Genomic DNA, 27500 nt, shown 5'->3' with positions numbered 1-27500 from the left:
GCTAGTTCTAGCCACTGCCAGACGTGAGTTGCTAGTTCTAGCTACTGCCAGAGGTAAGTTGCTAGTTCTAGCCACAGCCAGACGTGAGTTGCTAGTTCTAGCCACAGCCAGACGTGAGTTGCTAGTTCTAGCTACTGCCAGAGGTGAGTAGCTAATTCTAGCCACAGCCAGACGTGAGTTGCTAGTTCTATCTACTGCCAGAGGTGAATTGCTAGTTCTAGCCACAGCCAGACGTGAGGTGAATAGAGTTTAGCACACACTAGGGTAGTCTTAGCATGTACGTGGGTAGTCTTAGCACATACATGGGTAGTCTTAGCACATACGTGGGTAGTCTTAGCCCATACGTGGGTAGTCTTAGCACATACGTGGTTAGTCTTAGCACATACGTGGGTAGTCTTAGCACATACGTGGGTAGTCTTAGCACATACGTGGGTAGTCTTAGCCTATACGTGGGTAGTCTTAGCACATACGTGGGTAGTCGTGGCACATACGTGGGTAGTCTTAGCCCATACGTGGGTAGTCTTAGCACATACGTGGGTAGTCTTAGCACATACGTGGGTAGTCTTAGCACATACGTGGGTAGTCTTAGCACATACGTGGGTAGTCTTAGCACATACATGTGTAGTCTTAGCACATACGTGGGTAGTCTTAGCACATACGTGGGTAGTCTTATCACATACGTGAGTAGTCTTAGCACATACGCGGGTAGTCTTAGCACGTACGTGCGTAGTCTTAGCACATACGCGGGTAGTCTTAGCACGTACGTGGGTAGTCTTAGCACATACGTGGGTAGTCTTAGCACATACGTGGGTAGTCTTAGCACATACGTGGGTAGTCTTAGCACATACGTGGGTAGTCTTAGGATACGCACTGGCTCATCAATAACTTGCAGAACCCAACAATTTTCACAGCAGCGCTGGATACGCAAATACAGTAATATCAATAATTTTGTAGTTTCTCTCCCGTGAATATAGAAAACGGGAGGCTGGAGCAGGTTGCCAAGTGGCTCTTACTGCTCGTGGCAGCGGTGCCAAATGCTGTTTTCCGCTGGTAATTAGTGTTTATGGCACTCACTGATGCCTTTTTTCATTGTGTTATGAGAGAGCAAAGTGGAGGGAGGTATGTAGTGGGGGTATGGTGTATGTAGTGGAGTTATGGTGTGTGTGGTGGGGGTATGATGTATTTAGGGGGGTTTGGTGTATGTAGGGGGTATGGTGTTTGTAGTGTGGGTATGGTGTATGTAGTGGGGGTATGGTGAATGTAGTGGGGGTATGGTGAATGTAGTCGGGGTATGGTGTATGTAGTGGAGTTATGGTGTGTGTGGTGGGGGTATGGTGTATATAGTGTGGGCATGGTGCAGGAAGCGGAGTTATGGTGTATGTAGTGGAGTAATGGTGTGTGTGGTGGGGTATGGTGTGTATAGTAGGGGTATGGTGTGTGTAGTGCAGTTATGGTGTGTGTGGTGGGGTATGGTGTATGTAGTGAGGGTATGGTGTGTGTAGTGGGGGTATTGTGTATGTATTGGGGGTATGATGTATGTAGTAGAGTTATAGTGTGTGGTGGGGGTATGGTGTATGTAGTGGGGTTATGGTGTGTAGTGGGGGTATGGTGTGTGTAGTAGGGGTATGGTGTGTGAAGTGGGGGAATGGTGTGTGTAGTGGGAGTATGGCGTTTGTAGCGGTGGTATGGTGTATGTAGTGGAGGTATGGTGTGTGTAGTGGGTGTATGGTGTATGTAGAATGGGTATGGTGTATGTATTGTGGTATGGTGTCTGGTGGGGTATGGCGTGCGAATGAGGTGTTTGGTAGGTAGTTGTATGGTGCGTTTGTATGCTATATGTGATAGGTATATGGTGTGTGTGGTGTACGATGATTGTATGGTGTGGGTGTATGGTGTGTGTGGGTGTATGGTGCGTGTATTAGTTGTATTGTGTATATAGTGGTTGTATGATGTATGGTGTGGTTTAATGGCATATGTAGTTTTTTGGAGGATTTGGTAGGTGTATTGTGTGTATGGTGATTCTCTGGTGTGTGTGGTGGATATATTGTAATTGTGTATGATGGCTGTATGGTGTGCGTAATGGTTGTACTGTATGTATGGTAGTTGTACTGTGTATGTATGGTAGTTGTACTGTGTATGGTGCTTGTGTGGTGTGTGTATGAACTGGGTTAATGGTGTGTGTGTGTGTGTGTGTGTGATAAGGTAAGATAAGATTTCGTTCGGATTTTTAACCCCGGAGGGTTAGCCACCCAGGATAACCCAAGATAGTCAGTGCGTCATCGAGGACTGTCTAACTTATTTCCATTGGGGTCCTTAATCTTGTCCCCCAGGATGCGACCCACACCAGTCGACTAACACCCAGGTACCTATTTGCTGCTAGGTGAACAGGACAACAGGTGTAAGGAAACGTGTCGAAATGTTTCCACCCGCCGGGAATCGAACCCGGGCCCTCCGTGTGTGAAGCGGGAGCTTTAGCCACCAGGTGTGTGTGTGTGTGTGTGTGTGTACGGTGGTTATATGGTGTGTGTGTTTGTAGTATTGTGTATAGTGGATGTATATAGTTTTTGATTGTATGGTGTGTGGTGGGAGTATGTTGTGTAGTGATTATACTGTGTCTGTGGGTGTATGGTGAGTGGTGGTTGTAGTCTGAGATGATTGTATGGTGTGTGGTGGTTGTATGGTGTGTGTGGTTGGGTATATGGTGCAAGGTGGGTCTAAAGTATGTGTATTGGTTGTAGTGTGTGTGTGTACTCTCCTATTTGTACTCACCTCACTTGAAAAATCCTAGAGGAATTAGTACAAAACTTGCACACGAAAATCACTCCCTATGAAAGCAAAAGACTCGGCAGGAGATGCAACATTTCCCCAATGAAAAGCAGGGGCGCCACGAGTACACTGAGAGACAACACAGTAAGTTTCAGGGGCCCAAGACTGTTCAACTGCCTCTCAACATACATAGGGGGATTACCAATAGACCCCTGGCTGTCTTCAAAAAGGCACTGGACAGGCACTTAAAGTCAGTACCTGACCAGCCGGGCTGTGGTTCTTACGTCGGTTTGCGTGAGGACAACAGTAACAGCCTGGTTGATTAGACCCTGATCCACCACGAGGCCTGGTCTCAGACCGGGCCGCGGGGGCGTTGACCCCCGAAACTCTTTCCAGGTTTACTCCTGGGGTCGAGCCATAGCTCCCATCCCCGCCTCTTCGCTGGTCGCTACTCCATGAGTTTCATCGTACCTCTTCTTAAAGCTTTGAACGGATCCTGCCTCCAGATTGTTCAACTTCCTGACAGCTCTATGACTGAAGAAATATTTCCTAATATCTCTGTGACTCATCTGAGTTTTCAGCTTCCAGTTGTGACACCTTGTTGCTGTGTTTCATCTCCGAAACTTTCTATCCTTATTCATCTTGTCAATTCCTCTCAGTATTTTATATGTCGTTATCATATTCCGCCTATCCCTCCTGTCATCCAGTGTCGTAAGGTTGATTTCCCTTAACCCCTCCTCGTAGGACATCCCCCTTAGCTCTGGGACTAGTTCTGTTGCAAACAGTTTCACTATCTCCAATTTCGTGACGTGCTTGACCAGGTGTGGGTTCCATACTGGTGCTGCATACTCCATTATGGACCTGACTCACACGGTGTAGAATGTTCTGAATGGTTCCTTACTGAGGTGTCGAAACGCTGTTCTTAGGTTTGCCAGGCGCCCATATGCTGCAGCGGTTATTTGGTTGATGTGCTCGGTATAATACTCGCCCCAAGATCGTTTTCCTTGAGTGAGGTTTGCAGTCTTTGACCCCCTGGCCTTGACCTTCCCCGATCTTCATGACTTTGCACTTGGTGGGGTTAAAATCCAGGAGCCAGTTGTTGGACCAGGCTTGCAGCCTGTCCAGATCCCTATGTAGTCCTGACTGATCCTCATCCACTTGAATTCTCCGCATTAGCTTCACATCGTCAGCAAACAGGGGACACATGTGTGACCTGACCTACTTCCCTGCCGTCACTGCATGCGACTTGACCTCTTCCGTACCATGATTGCATGTGACCTAACCTATTACCTCTCTGCCGTGACTTAATGTGACCTGACCTTCTTCCTTGTCATCACTGCATGTGACCTGACCTGCTTTCCCTGCTATCACTGCATGTGACCTAACCTACTTCCCCTGCCATCACTGCATCTTACCTGACCTGTTCCCCCTGCCATCACTGCATGTTACCTGACCTACTATTTTCCTGACGCCACTGCATGTGACCTGACGTCCCCCCCCCCTTCCCTCCCTCCACCTGATCAGTGTCTGTCTTTCACGATTATTTTCTTCCTCCATCCACACTGGTATATAGTTCGGTCCTCAGCGAAATGCCTAAAGAGAAAGTTTACTGTTACCTGTATTTTCATTTCTGGTCTTGTTGTCCTGGTCACTGGAACACACAGTCGTCAGGGGCATCTAGTAGTAGTAACAGTAGTAAACAAAAACAGCAACAACACCAACTAAAGTAACAACAAGAACAAAGATTCGTAACAAAGAGAGAGAGAGGGAGAGAGAGAGAGAGAGAGAGAGAGAGAGAGAGAGAGAGAGAGAGAGAGAGAGAGAGAGAGAGAGAGAGAGAGAGAGAGAGAGAGAGAGATAGAGAGAGAGAGAGAGAGAGAGAGAGAGAGAGAGAGAGAGAGAGAGAGAGAGAGAGAGAGAGAGAGAGAGATCATCGCAAAGGTTCTAAGCTTCATGTGCGTAGCAGGAGTATTTTCGTTGTCAGTAGCGTTTTATTACTGCTCTTCTGAGTTGATGACGCTACCATGATGGCTGCCATGATGGCTGCCATGATAGTTGCCATGACCCTGCCATGATGGCTGCCACAATGGCTGTCATGACCCTGCCATGATGACTGTCATGATCCTGCCATGATGGCTGCCATGATGGTTGTGATGACCCTACCATGATAGCTGCCATGACCCCCTCATGATGGCTGTCATAACCCTACCATGATGACTACCATGATGGCTGCCATGACCCTGCCACGATGACCTTCATGACACGACAATGATTGCTGTCATGACACCGTTGTCATGACTTGCTTGGTAATGACTCACCTTCACTGTCATTTCCTTGGTGTTGTCACTGTTATCTTTGCTGTTAAGAGACTGTTGGTATGCAAATCTGCACGTTATATAGGAACAATGAGACTGTTGCTATGCAAGTCTGTCCGTTATAAAGGAACAATGAGACTGTTGCTATGCAAGTCTGTCCGTTACAATTTTAAGCTCCGCTATTTGAAAAAAATAGAGCACGTGTTAGAGGCTCAATACTTACTGCTAAGCATCGCAGATCAGTTAGAATAAAGCCGTGCTGAGGGGGTCCGCGACCCCCAAGTTGAGAACTTGCACTTTCTAATATATAACGTTAATTTAGATACGCTCAATAATGCTCATGTTTTCGAGACTCCAACCAGCCTAAATAAAATACAAATAAGACTTAAACGCATATGAAATGAGGTAATTACTGGACAAGTAATTTTTCACCAGAGCCTTCTTAAAGAACTTATATTATTAGGCACTGGTGCCAGATACCGCTCCTGAGGTGCCAGGTTAATGAGAGTTTAAATTGTTTACTGTGAATATGTTGCTGAAGTTGAGATGGAGTGTGTAATGCAACTTAATACTTGTAATAATTGTTGAATTCACACACACACGCACACACACACACACACACACACACACACACACACACACACACACACACACACACACACACACACACACACACACACACACACACACACACACACACACACACACACACACACACACACACACACACACACACACACACACACACACACACACACACACACACACACACACACACACACACACACACACACACACACACACACACACACACACACACACACACACACACACACACACAGGACCATTGTTTACCAGCGAGATTAAAGAATAACACAGATATTTCCAGGAGATTAGCTGGACAAACAGTTGAAGGAAATTATATATAGAGAAGCAGTGACAATGAAATAGATAAAAAGAAGAAAAAGAGAGAAAAATGATGTAGAAGAGTAGAAAAGAGAGAGAAATGTCAACTAGAAGAGTGGAAAAAGAGAAAACCGTGATCTATAGGATTTGAAAGAGAGAGAAACATGATATGGAAGAGTTGAAAAAGAGAGAAACGTGAACTAGAAGATTAAAAAGAGAGAGAAATAAATCAGAATAGTTGAAAATGCGAGAAACGGGAACTGGAAGAGTAAAAGAAAACAAAAACGAGCACTTTAAGTGTCGAGAGAGAGAAACGTGAAGCTGAAGAGCGAAACAACTTGTGTAACATGTTTCTTCATCCTGATGTTCACGTTCTTCATCCTGATGTTCACGTTCATCCTGATGTTCACGTTCTTCATCCTGATGTTCACGTTCTTCATCCTGATGTTCACGCTCATCCTAATGTTCACGTTCTTCATCTTGATGTTCACGTTCTTCATCCTGATGTTCACGTTCTTCATCCTGATGGTCACGTTCTTCATCCTGATGTTCACGTTCATCCTGATGTTCACGTTCTTCATCTTGATGTTCACGTTCTTCATCCTGATGTTCACGTTCTTCATCCTGATGTTCACGTTCTTCATCCTGATGTTCACGTTCTTCATCCTGATGTTCACGTTCTTCATCCTGATGTTCACGTTCTTCATCCTGATGTTCACGTTCTTCATCCTGATGTTCACGTTCTTCATCCTGATGCTCACGTTCTTCATCCTGATGTTCACGTTCTTCATCCTGATGTTCACGTACTTCATCCTGATGGTCACGTTCTTCATCCTGATGTTCACGTTCTTCATCCTGATGTTCACGTTCATCCTGATGTTCACGTTCTTCATCCTGATGTTCACGTTCTTCATCCTGATGCTCACGTTCTTCATCCTGATATTCACGTTCTTCACCCCGATGTTCACGTTCTTCATCCTGATGTTCACGTTCTTCATCCTGATGTTCACGTTCTTCATCCTGATGTTCACGTTCTTCATCCTGATGTTCACGTTCATCCTGATGTTCACGTTCTTCATCCTGATGTTCACGTTCTTCATCATGATGTTCACGTTCTTCATCCTGATGTTCACATTCTTCATCCTCATGTTCACGTTCTTCATCCTGATGTTCACGTTCTTCATCCTGATGTTCACGTTCTTCATCCTGATGTTCACGTTCTTCATCCTGATGTTCACGTTCTTCATCCTGATGTTCACGTTCTTCATCCTGATGTTCACGTTCATCCTGATGTTCACGTTCTTCATCCTGATGTTCACGTTCTTCATCCTGTTGTTCACGTTCTTCATCCTGATGTTCACGTTCTAAATCCTGATGTTCACGCTCATCCTGATGTTCACGTTCTTCATCCTGATGTTCACGTTCTTCATCCTGATGTTCACGTTCTTCATCCTGATGTTCACGTTCTTCATCCTGATGTTCACGTTCTTCATCCTGATGTTCACGATCTTCATCTGGATGTTCACGCTCTTCATCCTGATGTTCACGTTCTTCATCCTGATGCTCACGTTCTTCATCCTGATGTTCACGTTCTTCATCCTGATGTTCACGTTCTTCATCCTGATGTTCACGTTCTTCATCCTGATGCTCACGTTCTTCATCCTGATGTTCACGTTCTTCATCCTGATGTTCACGTTCTTCATCCTGATGTTCACGTTCTTCATCCTGATGTTCACGTTCATCCTGATGTTCACGTTCTTCATCCTGATGTTCACGTTCTTCATCCTGATGCTCACGTTCTTCATCCTGATATTCACGTTCTTCACCCTGATGTTCACGTTCTTCATCCTGATGTTCACGTTCTTCATCCTGATGTTCACGTTCTTCATCCTGATGTTCACGTTCTTCATCCTGATGTTCACGTTCATCCTGATGTTCACGTTCTTCATCCTGATGTTCACGTTCTTCATCCTGATGTTCACGTTCTTCATCCTGATGTTCACATTCTTCATCCTCATGTTCACGTTCTTCATCCTGATGTTCACGTTCTTCATCCTGATGTTCACGTTCTTCATCCTGATGTTCACGTTCTTCATCCTGATGTTCACGTTCTTCATCCTGATGTTCACGTTCTTCATCCTGATGTTCACGTTCTTCATCCTGATGTTCACGTTCATCCTGATGTTTACGTTCTTCATCCTGATGTTCACGTTCTTCATCCTGATGTTCACGTTCTTCATCCTGATGTTCACGTTCTTCATCCTGATGCTCACGTTCTTCATCCTGATGTTCACGTTCTTCATCCTGATGTTCACGTTCTTCATCCTGATGCTCACGTTCTTCATCCTGATGTTCACGTTCTTCATCCTGATGCTCACGTTCTTCATCCCGATATTCACGTTCTTCACCCTGATGTTCACGTTCTTCATCCTGATGTTCACGTTCTTCATCCTGATGTTCACGTTCTTCATCCTGATGTTCACGTTCTTCATCCTGATGTTCACGTTCTTCATCCTGATGTTCACATTCTTCATCCTCATGTTCACGTTCTTCATCCCGATGTTCACGTTCTTCATCCCGATGTTCACGTTCTTCATCCTGATGTTCACGTTCTTCATCCTGATGTTCACGTTCTTCATCCTGATGTTCACGTTCATCCTGATGTTTACGTTCTTCATCCTGATGTTCACGTTCTTCATCCTGATGTTCACGTTCTTCATCCTAATGTTCACGTTCATCCTGGTGTTCACGTTCTTCATCCTGATGTTCACGTTCTTCATCCTGATGTTCACGTTCTTCATCCTGATGTTCACGTTCTTCATCCTGATGTTCACGTTCTTCATCCTGATGTTCACGTTCTTCATCCTGATGTTCACGTTCTTCATCCTGATGTTCACGTTCTTCATCCTGATGTTCACGTTCTTCATCCTGATGTTCACATTCTTCATCCTGATGTTCACGTTCTTCATCCTGATGTTCACATTCTTCATCCTGATGTTCACATTCTTCATCCTGATGTTCACGTTCTTCATCCTGATGTTCACGTTCTTCATCCTGATGTTCACGTTCTTCATCCTGATGTTCACATTCTTCATCCTGATGTTCACGTTCTTCATCCTGATGTTCACATTCTTCATCCTGATGTTCACATTCTTCATCCTGATGTTCACGCAGTACAACCAAGTTTATCCCTGTTTTCTCGACATCGGCTTGGTTTAACTTCTTCAATTTTCCCATTTTCTTTAATATAACATTTGCAGTTTGTTGCCATTGAACGTCTTGTTTTCACTTACCCATTTAGAAACTTTGTTGGTTTCTCTTGGATATATATCTGCGTTTTCTACTGAAACAACTTTCACGCTTATTTTGGTAGCATCTGCGATGGATGATCCGAAGTTGTGTGTAGTGTTTGTTGCTATATGAGAAGGAGAAACAGAGAAGGTCCAAAGATTGGTCCTTGGGGAACTAAGTTTACTTCACTGATATAGGACTTTGGTTTACTACGACTCTCTGTGTTAGCTTGGTCAGACATCTGAATATAAAGTTCCTTATTTTACTCTGGTGGCCTGGTGGCTAAAGCTCTCGCGTCACACGGCGAGGCTCTGGGTTCGATTACCAGCCAGGGTAGAAACATTGGGTGTGTCTCTTTACACCTGCTGTCCATATTCACCCATCAGTACAATGGGTACCTGGGTGTTAGTCGACTGGTGTGGGTCGCATCCTGGGATACTGACCTAATCTGCCCGAAATCCTCAGCATAACAAGCGGCTTTCTATATAGTAGTATGTGATTGATGTCAGCTAGGCCGGTATATCTTGTACATGTACTTGTAGTAAATAAAGATGTAATTATTATTATTATTGTACCTATTAACCTTGTTTTAAGGCCCAACACTCCATGGTCGTATATGTCAAATATATTTGTAAACTATGTGTAGACCGCATCTGCGTTATAGTTTTCTCTTAAGGTCTTCGTGATTTTATTACAACGATCTAATAATTGTGACAGACATGATTTTCTTTTTCTAAATCCATGTTTACTTGGGTTGGGTCGTCTTCTTCCATGACTCACGAAATTGTGAGTCAGGAAAGAGGAATGGGACTTGAACCCATGGAGAGTGAATCCAGAAACTCACAAGACTGTGAGTTTTAGGACTCACTAGTCATAGGTTCAAGCCTCTCACACCGTTCCGTGATTCATCCTCTACGATACAAGAGAGCAGTTTAGCGTCACATCAGTCTTTCAGAGATTTCTATGCTGTGTTGATATGTGATGTTAGTGTTCCTGGTCTGTCATTTCTGCCATCACTTTGTTGCCTTCTTTCGGAAAAGGATATATGGTTACCAATAACAACACTACGACTAGCCAAGGACTCGATCCTGTGTTGTTTTGGCTTACCTTATGGAGAGCGTCAACGCATGACGGTCTAACTCACAGGACCAAGCAGTCCTTAGTATTTTCAATTTTCTCATTACAGACTCCCCATGAGTCAGGGCCAGGAGCTGCCTGAATGGGCATGTTGTCTATGTATCTCTCGATATCTGAAAAACTAGTGCTAATATCAGTTATATAATTAGCGGGATAGGAAGAGTTAACGAGAAATTATCTGGGATTATAACAGTTATGGGCTGATAAACAATAATTCATCCTGATCTTTCAGGAATTGTCTCATTTCGTTTCTCATGTAAAATATGTTGAAGCGAGAGATAAGAAAAACTCTTAGCATGTAAATAAACTGTGGTAAGAGTCAGCTCTTACCACAGTAAAAACTACATAATGTGTGGAAGGAGCTGAGCCGGAACTCTTGTCTTGTAAAATACAGCGAGTTAAAAATGTGTCTTAACAAATGAGAGTTTAGAAAACTGTTCTTGGCTTGGAAAATGGAAAGTAGGATCACTCATCCTTAAACATGGAGAACTCTTAAATATATAGAGATAGAGATAGAGATAGCAAAAGAGCGAGAGAGGGTGTGAGAGAGGGAGGAGGAAAAAAGTGCTAATTGGGCCAGGTTTGGGGCATCAAAGAGCGGAGCATCGCCTCGCTTGGTTGCTCTCTCTGTCTGTCTGTCTGTCTGTCTGTCTGTCTGTCTGTCTCTCTCTCTCTCTCTCTCTCTCTCTCTCTCTCTCTCTCTCTTTCTCCCTCCGTTCTATACAATTTGGTGAGCATTTTTCTTCCTTTCGGGAGATTTAGCTTTTTAATTTTAGTTTTTAATGGAATGATTCCAGTTAATTATTTTTGCGTCAGCCATGTGATGGTGTTACTTGAAACACTGTGATGGTGTTACTTGAAACACTGTGATGGTGCTACTTGAAACACTGTGATGGTGTTACTTGAAACACTGTGATGGTGTTACTTGAAACACTGTGATGGTGCTACTTGAAACACTGTGATGGTGTTACTTGAAACACTGTGATGGTGTTACTTGAAACACTGTGATGGTGCTACTTGAAACACTGTGATGGTGCTACTTGAAACACTGTGATGGTGCTACTTGAAACACTGTGATGGTGCTACTTGAAACACTGTGGTGGTGTTACTTGAAACACTGTGATGGTGTTACTTGAAACACTGTGATGGTGTTACTTGAAACACTGTGATGGTGTTACTTGAAACACTGTGATGGTGCTACTTGAAACACTGTGATGGTGTTACTTGAAACACTGTGATGGTGTTACTTGAAACACTGTGATGGTGCTACTTGAAACACTGTGATGGTGTTACTTGAAACACTGTGATGGTGTTACTTGAAACACTGTGATGGTGCTACTTGAAACACTGTGACGGTGTTACTTGAAACACTGTGATGGTGTTACTTGAAACACTGTGATGGTGTTACTTGAAACACTGTGATGGTGTTACTTGAAACACTGTGATGGTGTTACTTGAAACACTGTGATGGTGTTACTTGAAACACTGTGATGGTGTTACTTGAAACACTGTGATGGTGTTACTTGAAACACTGTGATGGTGTTACTTGAAACACTGTGATGGTGTTACTTGAAACACTGTGGTGGTGTTACTTGAAACACTGTGATGGTGTTACTTGAAACACTATGATGGTGCTACTTGAAACACTGTGATGGTGTTACTTAAAACACTGTGATGGTGCTACTTAAAACACAGTGGTGATATTTCCTGCACCACAGTGATGGTGCTGTAATACAGTAATGGTACTGCAACACAGTGATGGTATTGCAACACAGTAATGGCACTGCAACACAGTGATGGTGTTGCAACACAGTAATGGTACTGCAACACAGTGTTAGTGTTGCAACACAGTAATGGTACTGCAACACAGTGATAGTGTTGCAACACAGTAATGGTACTGCAGCTCAGTGATGGTGTTGCAACACAGTAATGGTACTGCACCACAGTGATGGTGTTGCAACACAGTAATGGTACTGCAGCTCAGTGATGGTGTATGATCCGAGATCATACAAGACCAGGAGTGAAGTTATCACATCCGTCAGACAGTCTGGGAGGAAAAACAATGAAGATGACCCAGGTGTAAGAAAAGTACCACTCACTGATCAAATGAAACTGACGAGACTGATGCAAAATCAAGTGAAACAGCCACGTGGAAGCCTAATAATCACAGCTGACAGAAAATCCAGACTCATCAGCACTATTCCTGTCCTGGCCCAGGGCCGAGCTGCGGGTATATAGGAACACTCTTGAAACCCATCGAAGGTGTATGAAAAGAATATCACTGGGGTATTTGTAAATATGAACAGCCTGGTTAAATGTATGGAGCATATAAAGAACGCTCAAGGCAATGCCATAATCTCTAATTCCAAGACACATGTTCTTACGGTACCAGGAAATCAAGGCCTATAAACCTGGCTGTAATGGGAGCTTGTAGCGAAAATAAACACAGTAGTAGACTTTTGATTATGTTTTCCTTCTCCAAATTGGATTGTAGGTATTTACAAGTATGTACACTATGTACAAAACTTTGGAAAATAATAGTATCACGGTGATCAAGAGGCAAGACAACAGCCTAAAGACAGTGAGACAACCGTGATCAACCAGCAGCTGGGTGTATCTGGCAAGAGTGCTTCCACATCACCTTCGCAATTGTCAAACCCACTATATGATTGGCTGAAGCAAGGTACTGATTTAACGATGGGGCCCCCTGAATCGTTAAACCCTTAGTACCTGGTTCGCTGGTTGTGAGGCAGCCTCTGTGAGAGTGTGTACATACGCCGAATAAATGTAACATACTCTTTGCATACCACACATGTCGTTCCAAGAACTTCAATTATTTCCAGCCAAAAATATGTTATAGGTCTTTAAATAAGAAACAATGCAGTGAGAGAAACTGTTTTGAATTTCACTTTATGGGAACTAAATAAATAAGACACATGTGCGACGGTTGGCTATCTCATTGATGAAACGTTTTGCGTGTTCACCACGTTTCTTCAGTCGAACTATAAAGGAGACCGCAGAAGCAGAGATGTGGATGTGAGGTGATCAGTCTTTCTTCAGCCCTGGTGTGTTCAGCTTCAGTTCAGCTCATCAAGGCTCAGCTCAGCTCACCAAGGCTCAGCTCAGCTCACCAAGTCAGAGTGTGTACTTACCTCCAGTTCAGTTCCATGAGCTTACAACAATAAACTGGGAAAATATGAGTAACATGAGTTCAGACCCGTGACTCAAGAAGATGATTTCACTGTCACTAGAAGTGTGTACTCTACTCTCTTACCATTAAGAAAAAAGCGAAGATGCAAGTTATAAACAGTGAGAATTTCTAAGAACAAAGTAAGAAAAACTGCTTAGAGAAATGGAGAACATTGAGATCAAATTGAATATACCATCAAGAAACTAGGAGAGACAGAGGATGCAAAAAGACTGAAGAAGTGAGGGAAAATACTGAAGTCTCAGTGTGACTCTGATCACTGAACAGTTAATCAAACTGAAGATTCATCCAAATGAATTTCTTCACGAATAAGACCTAGAACTCTGCCGACAGTGTCATAATTTTTTTTTTTAACCTTCCTCCCACTCGACTTCGAAGAAGCCAGTGATGGCATGTCCATGCACTCAAGTTCTGATTCGTGAAACATCACATTCACCAAGAACTAAAAAAAAAGGAAGCAGTCTCAGGTGGAACTGTAGTCTAGAAATAAGTCATCCAACAGTCAGTATAAACCACTGACTGTTAAACAGCCAGTTAAAACTTTTAACCGAGAGTACTGACGTCCCATTTTATCAAAACATTTGAAGGAGGTTTAAGAATGAGATTGATAAACACGTGGAGTCACAACAAGGGCAGCATGAGGTACAAGCAGGTCTCTCGTCTCTCACAGTTACTGAACCATTACAACATGGTCTTTGAAAATTGCGATTATGGTGTAACAGCGCACGGAATACGTGGAATAGAAATAATCGCAAAAGCGAGTAGATGGATATTTAACCTTCTAACAAATCAAAACTTAAGAGAATAGTCAGCAAAGCAGTATCAGCGGCCACCACCGTGCAATGCTCTCTTTATGTCACAGAACAGTAACCGCCGCTACTAACAGTGGCTTCTCCAGTCCAACACAGAGAAGAACGGTGGAAGATGAGGAGAATGAAGCAATCAGTCCCTCAGCCTGGAGTCGATGTGTTCAGTCCATTAATCTCAAAACTGATGCACTGAGCACATCGAATAGGCCTTTCCTAGTGGACAAAGTCGTCGAGAAATTTACCCAGTGGCCCGGGAGGCTGTATTAATCCCGGGTTCGATCCCCGGTCAGTCACAGTATTGTACTTGCTTAAAACCAATATATATATATATATATATATATATATATATATATATATATATATATATATATATATATATATATATATATATATATATATATATATATATATATATATATATATATTGTTGAAAACAAGAAAAAGTTTTGGAGTGAGATTAACAAGTTAAGAAAGCCTAGAGAACAAATGGATTTGTCAGTTAAAAATAGGAGAGGAGAGTTATTAAATGGAGAGTTAGAGGTATTGGGAAGATGGAGGGAATATTTTGAGGAATTGTTAAATGTTGATGAAGATAGGGAAGCTGTGATTTCGTGTATAGGGCAAGGAGGAATAACATCTTGTAGGAGTGAGGAAGAGCCAGTTGTGAGTGTGGGGGAAGTTCGTGAGGCAGTAGGTAAAATGAAAGGGGGTAAGGCAGCCGGGATTGATGGGATAAAGATAGAAATGTTAAAAGCAGGTGGGGATATAGTTTTGGAGTGGTTGGTGCAATTATTTAATAAATGTATGGAAGAGGGTAAGGTACCTAGGGATTGGCAGAGAGCATGCATAGTTCCTTTGTATAAAGGCAAAGGGGATAAAAGAGAGTGCAAAAATTATAGGGGGATAAGTCTGTTGAGTGTACCTGGTAAAGTGTATGGTAGAGTTATAATTGAAAGAATTAAGAGTAAGACGGAGAATAGGATAGCAGATGAACAAGGAGGCTTTAGGAAAGGTAGGGGGTGTGTGGACCAGGTGTTTACAGTGAAACATATAAGTGAACAGTATTTAGATAAGGCTAAAGAGGTCTTTGTGGCATTTATGGATTTGGAAAAGGCGTATGACAGGGTGGATAGGGGGGCAATGTGGCAGATGTTGCAAGTGTATGGTGTAGGAGGTAGGTTACTGAAAGCAGTGAAGAGTTTTTACGAGGATAGTGAGGCTCAAGTTAGAGTATGTAGGAAAGAGGGAAATTTTTTCCCAGTAAAAGTAGGCCTTAGACAAGGATGTGTGATGTCACCGTGGTTGTTTAATATATTTATAGATGGGGTTGTAAGAGAAGTAAATGCGAGGGTCTTGGCAAGAGGCGTGGAGTTAAAAGATAAAGAATCACACACAAAGTGGGAGTTGTCACAGCTGCTCTTTGCTGATGACACTGTGCTCTTGGGAGATTCTGAAGAGAAGCTGCAGAGATTGGTGGATGAATTTGGTAGGGTGTGCAAAAGAAGAAAATTAAAGGTGAATACAGGAAAGAGTAAGGTTATGAGGATAACAAAAAGATTAGGTGATGAAAGATTGAATATCAGATTGGAGGGAGAGAGTATGGAGGAGGTGAACGTATTCAGATATTTGGGAGTGGACGTGTCAGCAGATGGGTCTATGAAAGATGAGGTGAATCATAGAATTGATGAGGGAAAAAGAGTGAGTGGTGCACTTAGGAGTCTGTGGAGACAAAGAACTTTGTCCTTGGAGGCAAAGAGGGGAATGTATGAGAGTATAGTTTTACCAACGCTCTTATATGGGTGTGAAGCGTGGGTGATGAATGTTGCAGCGAGGAGAAGGCTGGAGGCAGTGGAGATGTCATGTCTGAGGGCAATGTGTGGTGTGAATATAATGCAGAGAATTCGTAGTTTGGAAGTTAGGAGGAGGTGCGGGATTACCAAAACTGTTGTCCAGAGGGCTGAGGAAGGGTTGTTGAGGTGGTTCGGACATGTAGAGAGAATGGAGCGAAACAGAATGACTTCAAGAGTGTATCAGTCTGTAGTGGAAGGAAGGCGGGGTAGGGGTCGGCCTAGGAAGGGTTGGAGGGAGGGGGTAAAGGAGGTTTTGTGTGCGAGGGGCTTGGACTTCCAGCAGGCATGCGTGAGCGTGTTTGATAGGAGTGAATGGAGACAAATGGTTTTTAATACTTGACGTGCTGTTGGAGTGTGAGCAAAGTAACATTTATGAAGGGATTCAGGGAAACCGGCAGGCCGGACTTGAGTCCTGGAGATGGGAAGTACAGTACCTGCACTCTGAAGGAGGGGTGTTAATGTTGCAGTTTAAAAACTGTAGTGTAAAGCACCCTTCTGGCAAGACAGTGATGGAGTGAATGATGGTGAAAGTTTTTCTTTTTCGGGCCACCCTGCCTTGGTGGGAATCGGCCAGTGTGATAATAAAATATATATATATATATATATATATATATATATATATATATATATATATATATATATATATATATATATATATATATATATATATATATATATATATGCAATAAGATCACAGTAAACGGGTGATTTCAAAATATGCAAAACAACCACTCTGAAAGAAATAGAGAAATTCCAAGCGCTTTCGTGACTACTCACATTATCAAGGAACTATGATAGTTCCTTGATAATGTGAGTAGTGACGAAAGCGCTTGGAATTTCTCTATTTCTTTCAGAGTGGTTGTTTTGCATATATATATATATATATATATATATATATATATATATATATATATATATATATATATATATATATATATATATATATATACATATATATATATATATATATATATATATATATATATATATATATATATATATATATAGATATATATATATATATATATATATATATATATATATATATATATATATATATATATATATATATATATATATATATATATATATATATATATATATAGCCACTAAATGTCGAATTTAAATAACCTGACAGAAATAAATAGTGAATTTTTTCCTGCCCTTATAAAACTTTGTTAATAAACAACATTAACTGAGTTTTTGAGTTTCCACGCCAACTGGTAAATTTCTTTTGTGTCATATGAGCCCTTGAGAAGATCAATAAAACTGTTGTGGGCTGCTTTATGTAATCCGTCAAGCTGTCGGGGGAGTTGTCTAACTCTGTGACGTGAGGGAATAGTTACTTAATTACGGAGGAGGGTTGTAGCGGTGCGTTAAGAGAGTTATAGAGGTGCGTTGAGTTGTAGAAGTGCGTTGAGAGAGTAGTAGAGGTGTGTTGAGTTGTAGAAGTGCGTTGAGAGAGTAGTAGAGGTGTGTTGAGTTGTAGAAGTGCGTTGAGAGAGTTGTAGAGGTGTGTTGAGTTGTAGCGGTGCGTTGAGAGAGTTGTAGAGGTGCGTTGAGTTGTAGAGGTGCGTTGAGAGAGGATTGTAGCGGTGCGTTGAGAGAGAGAGAGAGAGAGAGAGAGAGAGAGAGAGAGAGAGAGAGAGAGAGAGAGAGAGAGAGAGAGAGAGAGAGAGAGAGAGAGAGAGAGAGCAATATTTACTTGTATCTCAGCTGTTATTTACATATAACAAAACACTTAAAGTTCTCAGAACGTAATGAACATTTTCACGGAAATATGAGTTAATAAATATTAAAGCTATAAGTATTAATAAATGAAGGAGGAAGAGGAGGAGGAGGAGGAGGAGGAGGAGGAGGAGGAAGAAAGAAAATAATTGAAAGAGGGGGTGGAGGAAGAGAAGGAATATAAGGAATAAGAGGATTAAGAAGATAAAGAAGAGGAGGAATACAAAAAAATAAGAAGAGGGGAGGGAGAGGTGGTCAGCAGGTGGACAACAAGGAAAGTTATAACGTGACTCTCCCAGCTGAACCAGACTCACATCAGGAGATATTTCTATAACGTAAGATCGGTAAGTAAGTGGAGTGTAGCGTGAGAATGTTAAATTAAGTGGAGTGTTATGTAGGAATGATAATTTAAGTGGTGTGTAAAGTAAGAATATTAACACTTTCTGTAACAAGAAAACTTCGGCAGTATCTAGTTGTTGTTTATTAGTGTTGAGTGAGTGGATGCGGTTATGTTGTTTATAAAAATAACTCAGGTAGTTGGTGTTGTTGTTGTCTTGCCCAGAGAGGGAAGTAAGGAGGAGAGTAAACAAACTGTGCTGGGAAAGTCTCTCGATTTTAACCCCACAGTGTGTAGTGGTTTAAACCGTACATAGTCTTTCCTGTATCTACAGTGTGTAGAGGTTTAAACCACCATAATATTTCCTGTATCCACAGTGTGTAGTAGTTTAAATCATATATAGTGTTTCCTGTATCCACAGTGTTTAATAGTTTAAACCAACTTAGTGTTACCTGTATCCACAGTGCGTAGTGGTTTAAACATTATATGTACATTATAAACATTATATATCTTTTAGCCAGTCAAATGTTACTTTCGTCATATTCTTTGTCAGCATTAAAGAAACGCCTTAAAAGTATAATGTTTTTTATTCTCTCCGAAGCAAATTTAAAAAAAAAAGTAGACCAGTGTAATTAAGTGGAATGTAACGTAAGAATGGTAATTAAAAGGAATGTAACGTAAGAATGGTAATTAAAAGGAATGTAACGTAAGAATGGTAATTAAAAGGAATGTAACGTAAGAATGGAAATTAAAAGGAATGTAACGTAAGAATGGAAATTAAAAGGAATGTAACGTAAGAATGGTAATTAAAAGGAATGTAACGTAAGAATGGTAATTAAAAGGAATGTAACGTAAGAATGGTAATTAAAAGGAATGTAACGTAAGAATGGTAATTAAAAGGAATGTAACGTAAGAATGGTAATTAAAAGGAATGTAACGTAAGAATGGTAATTAAAAGGAATGTAACGTAAGAATGGTAATTAAAAGGAATGTAACGTAAGAATGGAAATTAAAAGTAATGTAACGTAAGAATGGTAATTAAAAGGAATGTAACGTAAGAATGGAAATTAAAAGGAATGTAACGTAAGAATGAAAATTAAAAGGAATGTAACGTAAGAATGGTAATTAAAAGGAATGTAACGTAAGAATGGTAATTAAAAGGAATGTAACGTAAGAATGGTAATTAAAAGGAATGTAACGTAAGAATGGTAATTAAAAGGAATGTAACGTAAGAATGGTAATTAAAAGGAATGTAACGTAAGAATGGAAATTAAAAGGAATGTAACGTAAGAATGAAAATTAAAAGGAATGTAACGTAAGAATGGTAATTAAAAGGAATGTAACGTAAGAATGGAAATTAAAAGTAATGTAACGTAAGAATGGTAATTAAAAGGAATGTAACGTAAGAATGGAAATTAAAAGGAATGTAACGTAAGAATGGTAATTAAAAGGAATGTAACGTAAGAATGGTAATTAAAAGGAATGTAACGTAAGAATGGAAATTAAAAGTAATGTAACGTAAGAATGGTAATTAAAAGGAATGTAACGTAAGAATGGAAATTAAAAGTAATGTAACGTAAGAATGGTAATTAAAAGGAATGTAACGTAAGAATGGAAATTAAAAGGAATGTAACGTAAGAATGGTAATTAAAAGGAATGTAACGTAAGAATGGTAATTAAAAGGAATGTAACGTAAGAATGGAAATTAAAAGGAATGTAACGTAAGAATGGTAATTAAAAGGAATGTAACGTAAGAATGGAAATTAAAAGGAATGTAACGTAATAATGGTAATTAAAAGGAATGTAACGTAAGAATGGTAATTAAAAGGAACGTAACGTAATAATGTTAATTAAAAGGAATGTAACGTAATAATGGTAATTAAAAGGAATGTAACGTAAGAATGGTAATTAAAAGGAATGTAACGTAAGAATGGAAATTAAAAGGAATGTAACGTAAGAATGGTAATTAAAAGGAATGTAACGTAAGAATGGTAATTAAAAGGAATGTAACGTAAGAATGGTAATTAAAAGGAATGTAACGTAAGAATGGTAATTAAAAGGAATGTAACGTAAGAATGGTAATTAAAAGGAATGTAACGTAAGAATGGTAATTAAAAGGAATGCAACGTAAGAATGGTAATTAAAAGGAATGTAACGTAAGAATGGTAATTAAAAGGAATGTAACGTAAGAATGGTAATTGAAAGGAATGCAACGTAAGAATGGTAATTAAAAGGAATGTAACGTAAGAATGGTAATTAAAAGGAATGTAACGTAAGAATGGTAATTAAAAGGAATGTAACGTAAGAATGGTAATTAAAAGGAATGTAACGTAAGAATGGTAATTAAAAGGAATGCAACGTAAGAATGGTAATTAAAAGGAATGTAACGTAAGAATGGTAATTAAAAGGAATGTAACGTAAGAATGGTAATTAAAAGGAATGTAACGTAAGAATGGTAATTAAAAGGAATGTAACGTAAGAATGGTAATTAAAAGGAATGTAATGTAAGAATGGTAATTAAAAGGAATATAACGTAAGAATGGTAATTAAAAGGAATGTAACGTAAGAATGGCAATTAAAAGGAATGTAACGTAAGAATGGTAATTAAAAGGAATGTAACGTAAGAATGGTAATTAAAAGGAATGTAACGTAAGAATGGTAATTAAAAGGAATGTAACGTAATAATGGTAATTAAAAGGAATGTAACGTAAGAATGGTAATTAAAAGGAATGTAACGTAAGAATGGTAATTAAAAGGAATGTAACGTAATAATGTTAATTAAAAGGAATGTAACATAATAATGGTAATTAAAAGGAATGTAACGTAAGAATGGTAATTAGGAGTCTGGAACCCACACCTAGCCAAGCACGTCAGGAAAGTAGAGAAAGTGCAAAGGTTTGCAACGAGACTAGTTCCGGAATTTTAAGGGAACTCGACCTGACGACACTGGAGGACAGGAGGGTCAGGGAGAATATGATAACGACATATAAAATACTGAGAGGAATCGACAAGTTGGACAGAGAAGGATGGGACACAGCAACAAGAGGTCACAGTTTGAAGCTGAAGATTTAAATGAGCAGCAGGGATGTTAGGAAGTATTTCTTTAGCCAGAGATTTGTTAGGAAGTGCAATAGTCTGGAAAGTGATGTAGTGGAGGCAGGTACCATACATAGCTTCAAGAAGAGTACGATAAAGCACAAGGAGCAGGGAGAAAGTGACTTAGTAACGACCAGTGACGAGGCGGGGCCAGGAGCTATGAATCGGCCCCTACAACCACATGTAGGTGAGTACATATCTATATCTATATATATATATATATATATATATATATATATATATATATATATATATATATATATATATGTATATATATACATATATATATATATATACATATATATATATATATATATATATATATATATATATATATATATATATATATATATATATATATATATATATATATATATATATATATATATATATATATATATATATATAAGATATAATAATATTTAAATAAATATAAGCACATGTAAAATAAAATAAGTAAAATAAAGGAAAATATTTGGCAAGACTTGGAGCATGAGAGGCGACCAGATAAACCGGCTGGGTTAAAATTAAACCAGGCAGAATGATTACTTCAGTGAGGGGAAAAACTCGCCAGATAACTTCTTTCTAAATGAAGTTATCAAAAGTTGAACCAGTACGGAATTCACGCAGAAAAACTGCAGATAAGAAACACGGCGTTAGGTGCGTGTATGTGTGTGTGTGTGGGGGGTTATCTATTTGAGACTGCTGAGGTTGACTCTCAGCTCTTGGCCGTACTAAGCTGGCCACTACTCCATGAACTCCCTTTTCTTCACGAGCCCTTTATTACCTTTTCTTAAAGCTGTGTATAGTTCCTGTCTCTGTCACAATGCTATCCAAGTCATTTCACATCCTGACCACTCTGAGGCTGAAGAAATACTTCTTGATATCTCTGAACTCATCTTTGTTTTTACCTTCCAACTATGCCCTCGTGTACATGTTTCCCGCCTCAAGAACAGCCTTTCCTTGTCCACCCTATCAATTCATCTAACTTCTCTAACGTCGTCCATCAGGATAACTTCCTCTGGGACTAGTCCTCTGGGACTAGTCCTCTGGGACTAGTCGCGTCCCAGTCTTCGTCCGGTTGCTTGCAAAGCTTGATCGGGTGAGGGTTTCGTGTTTGTACTGTGCTCCAATATGGCTCTGACATGTAGTGTATATAGTGTCATGAAGAACTCTTTGTTGAGAGTCTTTAAAGTTAACCTTAGATTTGCCAGTAGGACAGGTGGTGCTGAGGTTACTCAGCTGATGTGTAGTCACCTCAAGGGTCTTCACTTTGATTGTGGTTAGAAACTGTTAGTCAAGCTTGTATCTGTAGTATGTTTCAGGCCTCCTTTTCACCTGCTGTGGCTGAATTCAAACACCCAGTTGTCAGATCAATCCTGCAGTTTGCCCAGGCCCTATAGGAACTTTTTTTGTCCATTTTTTGTTTCTCATTCTCCTGTCTTACGTCTTCTTACAGTCCAAGACAATCACATTATCATCTCTCTCTCTCTCTCTCTCTCTCTCTCTCTCTCTCCCTTTTGTCTCATGTGTGCTGCCTTATGGAACTCAAGCAAGTTGGTGAGACTGGGTTTACCATCTCTAGATTCCTACTGGTTGTTGTCGATGACACCCCTTCTAACTAGATGCTTGACATGTCTATCACCTTAAATAGTATGCGGGTCAGTGACGTTTGCCTGTTACTGCTACCTTTCTGTCCTCCACATCACAAGCAGTTGCCTTCTGTCAAGTAGACTTTGGCTAGAGGTACACAGTGCTTATATCACTTCTTTCATTGTCTTTGAGGTATCTAGCTCACTTGATAGTTTCTTTACCTCTTCTCCAGTTGTGTCCATTGTGTCCAGTGCTCGATGGTGCACTCTTTGATTCTCTGGTAATGTTGCTAGTTAATGCGAGAAAACCATCTAAACTTGTTATTTTAGCTCTTTGCAGACTTTCTGATTATTAATTATTAGTTCCTCCTTCCTTCTTCATACTGTTACCAGCTCCTGTACGCTTGTCATTCTTTTGACGCAAATGTAGAGTAAATATTAATGATAAATATTACTACTAATACTACTATTACTAAAACTATATCCGCCGCTGCCGCCACTGCTACCTCTGCTACCACTACACGTAAATAACCACCCACACGCACCCACACCCACACCTACACCCACACTCACACCCTTACTCATACAAACCCACACTTTTACCTACACACCGACACACACACACACACACACACACACACACACACACACAGACACACACACACACATACACACACACACACACACACACACACACACACACACACACACACACACACACACACACACACACACACACACACACACACACACATACACATACACACATACACACACACATACACACACACACATTCACACACACACACATACACGCACACACACACCTACACACACACACATACACACACTCACACACACACACACAACACACACACACACACACACACACACACACACACACACACACACACACACACACACACACACACACACACACACACACACACACAGAGACGAGACAAACAAGTCATTTGTACTTGTTTGCATGCCTTAAACCCCCGCCTCACCCAGACACACTCACCCTCTTCGCCTGGGTGAGGCAGAGAAAGAGGGGAGGGGAGGATGAAAGGGGTTGGACGAGGCAGAGGGAGGAGAATGAAGCTAGTGAGAGTATTAAAGGGAGGCGGAAAGGGAGTGTGGAAAGGGAGTTTGGTATTGAATCGTTGGTTCTGGATGTAGAAGCAGCAGGATGGAAGGAAGAGAGGAGGAGAAATGTGAGGTATAAATGGAAAGTCAGGAATGGAGGTGGTGTTGGAGTGTATAAGTAATGCAGGATGTGTTGGAGTGAATGCTGAGTGAATATAGGAGTGGTGGAGTGTGTCTGAGTGGTGTAGGGTGAGTGAGTGTAAGAGTGGAGTGGGGTGAAGAGTTAGCTAAGGGATGGTAATGTTTGGTGGAGAGGTGTAGAGTGAATGTAGAAATTGTGGAGTATGTTGGAGGGGTGTAGAGTGAGTATAAGACGAGTGATGGAGTGTACTGGAGGGATGTAGAGTGAGTATAAGACGAGTGATGGAGTGTACTGGAGGGATGTAGAGTGAGTATAAGACGAGTGATGGAGTGTACTGGAGGGATGTAGAATGAGTATAAGACGAGTGATGGAGTGTACTGGAGGGGTGTAGAGTGAGTATAAGACGAGTGATGGAGTGTACTGGAGGGATGTAGAATGAGTATAAGACGAGTGATGGAGTGTACTGGAGGGATGTAGAATGAGTATAAGACGAGTGATGCAGTGTACTGGAGGGATGTAGAGAGTGAGTATAAGACGAGTGATGGAGTGTACTGGAGGGATGTAGAGTGAGTATAAGACGAGTGATGGAGTGTACTGGAGGGGTGTAGAGTGAGTATAAGACGAGTGATGGAGTGTACTGGAGGGGAGTAGAGTGAGTATAAGACGAGTGATGGAGTGTACTGGAGGGGTGTAGAGTGAGTATAAGACGAGTGATGGAGTGTACTGGAGGGATGTAGAATGAGTATAAGACGAGTGATGGAGTGTACTGGAGGGATGTAGAATGAGTATAAGACGAGTGATGGAGTGTACTGGAGGGGTGTAGAGTGAGTATAAGACGAGTGATGGAGTGTACTGGAGGGATGTAGAATGAGTATAAGACGAGTGATGGAGTGTACTGGAGGGGTGTAGAGTGAGTATAAGACGAGTGATGGAGTGTACTGGAGGGGAGTAGAGTGAGTATAAGACGAGTGATGGAGTGTACTGGAGGGGTGTAGAGTGAGTATAAGACGAGTGATGGAGTGTACTGGAGGGATGTAGAATGAGTATAAGACGAGTGATGGAGTGTACTGGAGGGGTGTAGAGTGAGTATAAGACGAGTGATGGAGTGTACTGGAGGGGAGTAGAGTGAGTATAAGACGAGTGATGGAGTGTACTGGAGGGGTGTAGAGTGAGTATAAGACGAGTGATGGAGTGTACTGGAGGGATGTAGAGTGAGTATAAGACGAGTGATGGAGTGTACTGGAGGGATGTAGAGTGAGTATAAGACGAGTGATGGAGTGTACTGGAGGGGAGTAGAGTGAGTATAAGACGAGTGATGGAGTGTACTGGAGGGGTGTAGAGTGAGTATAAGACGAGTGATGGAGTGTACTGGAGGGGGTGTAGAGTGAGTATAAGACGAGTGATGGAGTGTACTGGAGGGGTGTAGAGTGAGTATAAGACGAGTGATGGAGTGTACTGGAGGGGAGTAGAGTGAGTATAAGACGAGTGATGGAGTGTACTGGAGGGGTGTAGAGTGAGTATAAGACGAGTGATGGAGTGTACTGGAGGGGTGTAGAGTGAGTATAAGACGAGTGATGGAGTGTACTGGAGGGGTGTAGAGTGAGTATAAGACGAGTGATGGAGTGTACTGGAGGAGTGTAGAGTGAGTATAAGACGACTGATGGAGTGTACTGGAGGGATGTAGAGTGAGTATAAGACGAGGGATGGAGTGTACTGGAGGGGTGGTGAGTGAGTAGTGAGTATAAGACGAGTGATGGAGTGTACTGGAGGGTGTAGAGTGAGTATAAGACGAGTGATGGAGTGTACTGGAGGGGTAGTAGTAGTGAGTATAAGAGTATAAGACGAGTGATGGAGTGTACTGGAGGGATGTGTAATATAAGACGTGAGTATAAGACGAGTGATGGAGTGTACTGGAGGGGTGTAGAGTGAGTATAAGACGAGTGATGGAGTGTACTGGAGGGATGTGTAGAGACGAGTGAGTGTACTGGAAGACGAGTGATGGAGCGTACTGGAGGGGTGTAGAGTGAGTATAAGACGAGTGATGGAGTGTACTGGAGGGGTGTAGAGTGAGTATAAGACGAGTGATGGAGTGTACTGGAGGGGTGTAGAGTGAGTATAAGACGAGTGATGGAGTGTACTGGAGGGGTGTAGAGTGAGTATAAGACGAGTGATGGAGTGTACTGGAGGGGAGTAGAGTGAGTATAAGACGAGTGATGGAGTGTACTGGAGGGGAGTAGAGTGAGTATAAGACGAGTGATGGAGTGTACTGGAGGGGTGTAGAGTGAGTATAAGACGAGTGATGGAGTGTACTGGAGGGGTGTAGAGTGAGTATAAGACGAGTGATGGAGTGTACTGGAGGGGTGTAGAGTGAGTATAAGACGAGTGATGGAGTGTACTGGAGGGGTGTAGAGTGAGTATAAGACGAGTGATGGAGTGTACTGGAGAGGTGATGGAGTGTACTGGAGGGGAGGGGTGTAGAGTGAGTATAAGACGAGTGATGGAGTGTAGTATAAGACTGGGAGGGGAGGGGTGTAGAGTGAGTATAAGACGAGTGATGGAGTGTACTGGAGGGGTGTAGAGTGAGTATAAGACGAGTGATGGAGTGTACTGGAGGGGTGTAGAGTGAGTATAAGACGAGTGATGGAGTGTACTGGAGGGGTGTAGAGTGAGTATAAGACGAGTGATGGAGTGTACTGGAGGGGAGTAGAGTGAGTATAAGACGAGTGATGGAGTGTACTGGAGGGGTGTAGAGTGAGTATAAGACGAGTGATGGAGTGTACTGGAGGGGTGTAGAGTGAGTATAAGACGAGTGATGGAGTGTACTGGAGGGGTGTAGAGTGAGTATAAGACGAGTGATGGAGTGTACTGGAGGGGTGTAGAGTAAGTATAAGACGAGTGATGGAGTGTACTGGAGGGGTGTAGAGTGAGTATAAGACGAGTGATGGAGTGTACTGGAGGGGTGTAGAGTGAGTATAAGACGAGTGATGGAGTGTACTGGAGGGGTGTAGAGTGAGTATAAGACGAGTGATGGAGTGTACTGGAGGGGTGTAGAGTAAGTATAAGACGAGTGATGGAGTGTACTGGAGGGGTGTAGAGTGAGTATAAGACGAGTGATGGAGTGTACTGGAGGGGTGTAGAGTGAGTATAAGACGAGTGATGGAGTGTACTGGAGGGGTGTAGAGTGAGTATAAGACGAGTGATGGAGTGTACTGGAGGGGTGTAGAGTGAGTATAA

General features: G+C 41.5%; 1 protein-coding gene across 1 annotated transcript in view; it reads left to right on the top strand.

Annotated features, from left to right (window-relative positions):
- Positions 1 to 27500, top strand: part of LOC138852825 (uncharacterized) — a 454559-nt gene that overhangs the window by 144150 nt on the left and 282909 nt on the right. The window lies entirely within an intron of this gene.

Source organism: Cherax quadricarinatus, chromosome 1 (genome assembly GCF_038502225.1).
Source record: "Cherax quadricarinatus isolate ZL_2023a chromosome 1, ASM3850222v1, whole genome shotgun sequence".
NCBI classification, from domain to species: Eukaryota; Metazoa; Arthropoda; class Malacostraca; order Decapoda; family Parastacidae; genus Cherax; species Cherax quadricarinatus.
This window is presented reverse-complemented; position numbering and strand designations above follow the sequence as displayed.